Here is an 8,109-nt window from a genome sequence, read left to right as displayed (position 1 = left end):
AGCACCTATCAACATGGTGTGGAAGGTGAGCAAGTGTTAGTTCAACAGCACCTATCAACATGGTGTGGAAGGTGAGCAAGTGTTAGTTCAACAGCGCCTATCAACATGGTGTGGAAGGTGAGCAAGTGTTAGCTCAGAAGCGCCTATCAACATGGTGTGGAAGGTGAGCAAGTGTTAGCTCAGAAGCACCTATCATCATGGTGTGGAAGGTGAGCAAGTGTTAGTTCAACAGCACCTATCAACATGGCGTGGAAGGTGAGCAAGTGTTAGTTCAACAGCACCTATCAACATGGTGTGGAAGGTGAACAAGTGTTAGCTCAGAAGCACCTATCATCATGGTGTGGAAGGTGAGCAAGTGTTAGTTCAACAGCACCTATCAACATGGTGTGGAAGGTGAGCAAGTGTTAGTTCAACAGCATCTATCATCATGGTGTGGAAGGTGAGCAAGTGTTAGTTCAACAGCACCTATCAACATGGTGTGGGAGGTGAGCAAGTGTTAGTTCAACAGCACCTATCAACATGGTGTGGGAGGTGAGCAAGTGTTAGCAGCACCTATCAACATGGTGTGGAAAGTGAGCAAGTGTTAGCTCATGGGAAGCACTTGTCATGTGACCCTCTTTGTTTTCTAAACAGCTGTGTAATATTAGAGGAGTGGTAGAATGCAGAGTGGGGGGTGTCCTGAATAAGAAAGGTCTAGAACAGCGGTTCTCAACCTGTGGGTTGTGACCCCTTTGGGGGTCAAATAACCCTTTCACAAGGGTCGCCCAATTCATAACAGTAGCAAAATTACAATTATGAAGTAGCAATGAAAATAATTTTATGGTTGGGGGTCACCACAACACAAGGAACTGTATTAAAGGTTCGGAGCATTAGGAAGGTTGAGAACCACTGGTCTAGAACAATCTGGGTTGTTGAAGCATTGGACAGTTCCTATTCAGGAAAGGGATGAGCCCCCAAAAGACCTTAGGCAGCCAGTAGAGGACAAAGGCAGGGTTAATATGGAGTACCCCCACAGTCCCCGTTGCTATCGCAGCTCTATGCCCTCAGCCACTTTGTTCCCAAGTGTGGCATGGTGGGCTCCCTAAGTTAGATGTAGATCTGCTGTGGGGGCTTTGTTGTCTCTTTTGAGAAGCCAAAACCCAGAGCATTTACTACCTAGACCCCTTCTTTTCAGGGAGAGATAGAGCAAGACCCACCTCTCCTCTGAACCCCTTTCATGAAGAGGCTCCAAGATAACCCCAGGCATCTGAGACCTCCAGGGAGAGGAAGGGGAACAAAAAGGAAACTCAGGCCCACGTAAAGCCCCTGTAGGGTTGTACACACAATTGTTACTGTGTGCTGTCCAGTCAATGCTGACCCATAGCTACCCTCTATAACAGAGTGAAACTTCCCGATCGGGTGGCTTAGGCTGTCATCTTTATAACAGGAGATCACCAGCCTGTTCCCCCTCAGAATCACTGATGGGTTCCAGTGGTCGACCAGGTGAGCATGGAACCACTATGCCACCAGGGCTGCTTGCACATAGCATTGCAAGCCATTGTTTCCCTCTCATAGTGCAGCTTAGAAAGCATGACAGGAAGGGAAGTCGAGCCACCAGTTGTTCAGCATTGCTGCTGGGATCATGCATTCATAGACTAAATAAGAATGGTATTTATACATATGTGCAACATTGATTTGTATTTCAGGGTAATGATGAAAGCAATACCTATTTGTACACCCAAAGGCACTTTCATCTCCTGGCCTTCAGAGTGCTTTTCCAAATAGCCTGAGAATAAATTAATCACAAAACTGGGACTGAATTAGATAACAAAACCTCCATGTCGAAAGATTCAAGGTAACATACAGTTTTGAAGAACCACTCAAGCTTTTCCTCTCACCGGCTACCTAAGGGCACTCACCTATTTTTCTGACAATTTTCTTCTGATCACAAAAGAAGGAACTTGGTGTGGCCTGTAGAATCCCACAATGGAATGAAATGGCCCACTCGCCGTGTCTTAGGGAAGGCCTAAGCTGAATTAAACCTGCCTCCTGGGTTGAGATGATGGCAATTAAGCTAGATAGCCCATAACAAGGTGTGCTTGAATAAATTATTTGATTACCACACATGATGACTGTACCTGCAATCAATACAATTGCCTAAAAGCTCCATATAAGAAAATGTGCAATAAAACATACCTGAAAGGTACTAGGAATTGGTAGTTTTAATTATGGAGAATGATTAATTGATCATTCAAATAGTATTGATCTACAACTTATTTAATTCTTTGTGATTTAATTTGTCAAATTTGAGTTCAAATAATTGATGATTTTCCCTATTAATGTCTGCGCTGGAAGGGATGGGGAAGACGACGAATGGAAGGCTGGAAGCACAGATCCGCGGCTCTGCACAAAGGCTGGTGCTGCTCTCATTTCCAGCTGGTTCCTGTTTGCATTCATGTCCTCCTGGTGCACCCTCCCTCCTCGCCCTCAGCCATCACGGGACCTAGGACCAAAATGAGGTCAATGTCCCTCTAGGAAAACTTGGTGGTTAAAGGTGTAGATCCTGGGCTCAGGCCAACTTCTGTAACCTTGGACAAGTCATTCCAAGTGTCCTTGCCTTGTTTTCCTGTACACAATGTGGGGTCATTTGAAGCCCTGTGTCATGGGAAAGGAGGAAAGGAAATAGATTTAGTTCATCCTCTGGCAGTAGCTTACATACACATTGAGCCACTTATCACAAGGTCAGCAGATCAAACCCACCAACCATGACATGGGAGAAAGATGAGGCTTTCTGCTCCTAGAAAGATTTACCGCCTTAGAAACCCACAGAGGCAATTCTACTCTACCCTATAGAGTTGCTAGGAATCAGAATCGACTTCCAGGAAGTGAGGGTTTGTTTGTTTGGTTGGTTCTGTCAGTGTTCAATGTGTGCCGATTCATGTTTTATTGCCACTATTAATATCACTAGGGGCCCCAGTAGTGTAGTGGTCACACATTGGGATGCTAATCACAAGCTCAGCAGTTTGAAACCACCAAGGGCTCTGTGGGAGAAAGATGCGACTTTCTACTCCTATAAAAAGTTAGAATCAGAAACTCGGAGAAGCAGTGCTATCCTGTCCTCTAGGGTCACTACAAATCCGAATTAGCTCAGTGGTAGTGAGTTTGGTTTGGTTTTCCTTTGGTTTTTACTTCTCTTACTCACCATCTATCAGTCAGTTTGTGAGGGAGTACCTGTTGCTGGGTGACTGGAAGCCATGCCACCGGTATTTCAACCACCAGCAGGGTCATCCATGATGGACAGGCGGCATCAGACTAAGAAGAAAGACCTAGTGTTCTACTCCTGAGATTTAGCCAGTGGAAAACCTTATGGATCACAACAGAACATTGTCCAGCTCCCCTGGAAGTGTCATCAAGAAGGATCAACCACTGGCGGGGGTCATATCTGATTATGTGCAGTGCCAGTGGATTGGCACTATCCCCTTAGTGACGGACTAAAATATGCCAACAATTGCCAGGTGTTGTTTCATTCTGTTGTACGTAAGGTTTCCATGAGTCCGAGTCAATACCAGCTATCTCTGTTTTCATTATGAATCTTCCTCCTTGGAACTCTCTTAGGGTGCTAGGTGCATGCCCCATTTAGGTTGCAGTACGACGGCTTGTATTCTTCTTTCTGTCCCCACTAAATAAAACCCTTGCACTTTTTTGTTTCCCTCATAGAAAAAGATGTGTTCTGTCCACATCTGTGAGAAAATGACCAGGTTCTATCTATTCCACCTCTGATAGCATTTGATACATACAGAGGAAGCCCAAGAAATATGCGGTGGCTAAAAGCAAGTCAAAAAAACATATGTGGCCTCGTGTGCCCTCAAGGTTGACGAGTGCAACAAGTCTTCTGAGTGAAAGCAGAGTCCGACACCTGGAAGCAGGGGTCTGCGAGAGGAATGCAAATGTGCACAAAGAATGAGAGGAAAGTCGGGCATGGGGAGGACACCTCTGATCCTCAGAAGAGCAAACCTCTCTGTCCATGCACGGGGCAAGTGCGTGTGTGGGGAGAGATCTGTGTTCCCTCTCAGCTGCAGCAATAAGGGGCATCCCATGGCCTACCATGCAAGAGAGAAGCATTCTTGATAGATACCTGCTACCTTAGTATACCTCTTCCAGAGAACGGGATGTAAGTATCAGAAGTTTCCAGAGGTCAAATCTAAGCTTTAGTCTCACAGCTTCGGTGGCAGACTTGGCACTTCATGGCCAAACTCCTTGCCCTATAACTTTGTCTTATAGTGAGTCCCAAGATGCTGTCGACCTCCAACCTCTGCGCAGAACTCTTTATGGGAAGACAACCCAGATACTGAGAAAATGTGTTCTTTCTGATTGCACCAGAAAAATAGAGGCCACAAGAGCTCTGGGCTTCAGCCAAGGTAGGTGGAGCTTGAAGACAACAGATTCCCTGCCCACTTGGGGAGTGAGAGTGGCCCTTGCTCTCCTAGGAGTCTCGTCCCAGGATCCTTACATCCTCTATGGATGGGTGCAATGTGCCATATTCTCAGGTTCTTAGTGAAGACCATGTGCAGTAGGGCACAGGCCAAGTACTGGTCTCACTCAGCTCACTGCCATCGAGTCAATTCTGACTCATAAGGACCCGAGAGGACAAGGTAAAACTGTCCTTGACTGTAACTCAGGCAGCAGGCCAATGCATAACCACTATGCTACCAGGGATCAGCGGTGTGGTCAACAGGTGTTCACTCCTCACACAATAAACGAGGCAGGGATCAGAATACATCATTATCAGCCAAGGTTTTCTGAGGTTAGATTCCCATCCCAGAATAAAATGTTACACTTTGTACCATGGGAGAAACATTGGAGCCCTACTACTCTAGGGTAAATATACTAGCACTCAGGCATGTGTGCAGGTCAGACAACACAGAACAAGTCGAGGAGTGGGGCCATAAAAGACAAAAGGGTTAGAAAAGGTAAAAAGCCCCTGCAGGGAATGGACATTACTTATCGACCCTATTCAAGATGAGTAACTATCTTCTGACTGATTTTTCTAGACTTCCTGGCATAAGAGAACATTTCTTCCTTATTAGAGTTCTTAGTTTATTCAGAGGGAAATCATCTCCTCCTAAGACCCATCATACATTACTTTGTGTTCTCATAGCTCCATATTTGTCTGTCCATTTGTCTTTCTGTAGTAGCTTGTGTGTTTTCAAGAGCGACCCATCCCTGAAGAAGGACATCTGCTTGGTAGAGTGGAGGAGCAGCGAGAGAGAGGGAGGCCTCGATGAGGTGGACAGACACCATTGTGAAGGTGACCCAGGGCTGTATGGTGCATAGGGTTGCTGTGACTTGGAGCAGACTCGACAGCACCTAACAACGATAACACCAGTAGCTATTCTATCTAATGACAGCGATAGAGATGTGCGGAGGTCATAGTGCAGCGGCATAATGGTTAGACATTGGGCTGCTAGCCACAAAGTGAGTAGCTTGAAACCACCAGCCACTACTCAGGAGAAAGACGAGGTTTTCTACTCCCATAAAGAATTACAGTCTCAGAGACCCCTGGAGGCAATTGTACCCTGACCCATAGGGTGGCTATAAGTCAGTATTGATTCAATGGCAGGGAGTTTTTTCTGTACATAGTAATGGGACCTTTCCATTTGCATTTATAATCCAAGTCCTTTGATCCAGCAACTGCAGTTGTAGGCAAAGTGCAAAAATATTCTTTACAGTATTGTTTAGATTAGCGAAATAATATCTCCAAGAGTAAGAATACTTACATTGAGGTACATTCATAAAATAAGATGGGTTGCTGTCATTTAAAATGACATTTAAGATCTATGTTTCATGACATCAATCATGTTCCATATGTTAAGTGGAAAAGGCAGGTTAGAAATTAGTGTGTTCATATGACCCATATTTTCTTAAATGTATTTGTGTACAAGGAGGTTCTCAAAAAGGGGGATGCACTAGACAGCTCTATCCCCGATGGCAGAAACAGCAGTGGGGACTTATAGGAGGTGTGCCCTTTGGCTACGGATGCTGAGGACTTATTGAGTACAAGTGCCGTAGGGTCAGTGGGTCCTGGGATATTGAACCTGGAGAGAAAGGAGGACTGAATTGACAGATTATAAAAAGTCCTTCCCGCTATTTAACACAGAGATACTCATGTACTCTGGGATAGGATAACAACCAGACACAAAACTATTTACAGTATTATGTTTTGTTACTTATCTATTTTTATCTTTTTTTATTTTGGGTATCTACTTGATAAGCAGGATTAAAAAACCCAAGGAGACAGTGACTGGACTGATGGTTGGGGGGGTGGGCGGATGGGAGGGGAGGAGGTGGGGGGAGGGGAGCAGTGAGCCAACAACAGGGACAGGGAAGGAGGAAAGAAAAAAGAAAAAGAGGAAGGTAAAGAAAGTTAAAAGTATCTATAGGTATAATATATATATACATACATACATACATACACACACACACACACACATATATATATATATACAACACACACACAACAGGGAAGCAGATGGACTTTGGGTCTCCACCCAAATCTTACCTCAGTATAAGAACAGTTTGGTCTAATAATTTGGCACTGTATAGTACTCACCTTGCTGATAAGATCACTAAAGACAAAATGGGTGCACAAGCAAATGTGGTGAAGAAAGTGGATGGTGCCTGGCTATTGAAAGGGGTCTTAAAAGTTTCAGAAGTTCAAAAAACAAAACCAAACAAGCAATCAAATAGAAGTGAAGGAGCGTGGACAAAGACATGGAGACCCAAAACACAACTGAAGGTAATTGGACAGTGCTTCACAGCAGGACCACACAGAAGGGATGTTAAATCCAGGATGTGGCATAGCACTGATGAAACACACAACCATCCTACAATTCTTTAGTATTTCCTCCCCTCACTATTATTGTTCTTCTTACCTCATTAACCTAGTTAGACATAAGTATGCTCATGTGTATAACTAAGAACGTGTGATTCATGGAAACCAAGATAGATAACCCTTCAGAAACAGTAACAGGAGTAATGATTCCCTGAGGGTAGGGAAAGAGAGGGTGGGGGAAGGGGAGGAAGAGTAAACTGATAGTAATGATGACTGTATAACCCCCTTGAGGGGAACGAATTATAGAATTGTAGTTGGATGGATATATTGGATGGTGTAAGACATGGAAAATAATAATAATAATAATAATTTATACCAAGTACAACAATAAAGGCTCCTGGGGGGTAGGGTGATGGAGGGAGGGGGTAAAGGGGAGCTAATACCAAGGAGTTAAGAAGAATGAAAATGTTTTGAAACTGTATAAACACGCTTGATTGAATTACAAATTGTTACATCTGTAAGCGATCCCAATAATATGATTTAAAAAACAAAAGATTAAGAACTGTAGATGTGTTAGTCCGGGTAGACTAGAGAAACAAATTCATAGACACTCATAAGAAAGAGGTTTATATACAAGAGCAATTGAATATTTAGAAAACGTCTCAGCCCAGTCCAGATCAAGTCCATATGTCTGATACCAATATATAAAGTCCTCTTCAAACTCACAAAATACATGCAATGATGCTGAATGCAGGAGGATTGCAGGCAAGTGGGTTGGAAGTCTTGTGGGTCCAGTGGCATTGTAAGCATCTCAGTGCTGGCAGGGGTCTCCATGTGGCTTCTCCAGCTCCAGAGGTCTGGTTGCATCAAGGTAAGCCCATGCGGCTTCTCCAGCTCCCAGGGCATAACACCATGTGTCTTGTCAGTAAAGCGTTTCCAAGGGAGTAAGCCGAGACAGTGAGAGAACCAGAGAGAGAGAGAAAAAGAGAGAGAGAATCTCTCTCCTCCAAGGAAGAAATCCAGGAGTTCCCAGAATTCTCAGGAGAAGGCCATGCTCACACAGAGGCCTCATTGGGTAAGACCCAATTGAAAGACTAGTCTCCACCCCTTCACTCGTAATCCTTTCTAATCCCAAATTGACACCAGATTATGTAGCTACCACAGTAGTCTTCAGTGTGGGTTGCAATTCATTGTAAAGAAAGCAAAATTAAGAAAGAAAGAAAGAAAGAAAGAAAGAAAGAAAGAAAGAAAGAAAGAAAGAAAGAAAGAAAGAAAGAAAGAAAGAAAGAAAGAAAGAA

Source organism: Echinops telfairi, unplaced genomic scaffold (assembly GCF_000313985.2).
Source record: "Echinops telfairi isolate 266 unplaced genomic scaffold, ASM31398v2 ScPeMD7_2291;HRSCAF=2852, whole genome shotgun sequence".
In the NCBI taxonomy this organism is placed as follows: Eukaryota; Metazoa; Chordata; class Mammalia; order Afrosoricida; family Tenrecidae; genus Echinops; species Echinops telfairi.
This window is presented reverse-complemented; position numbering follows the sequence as displayed.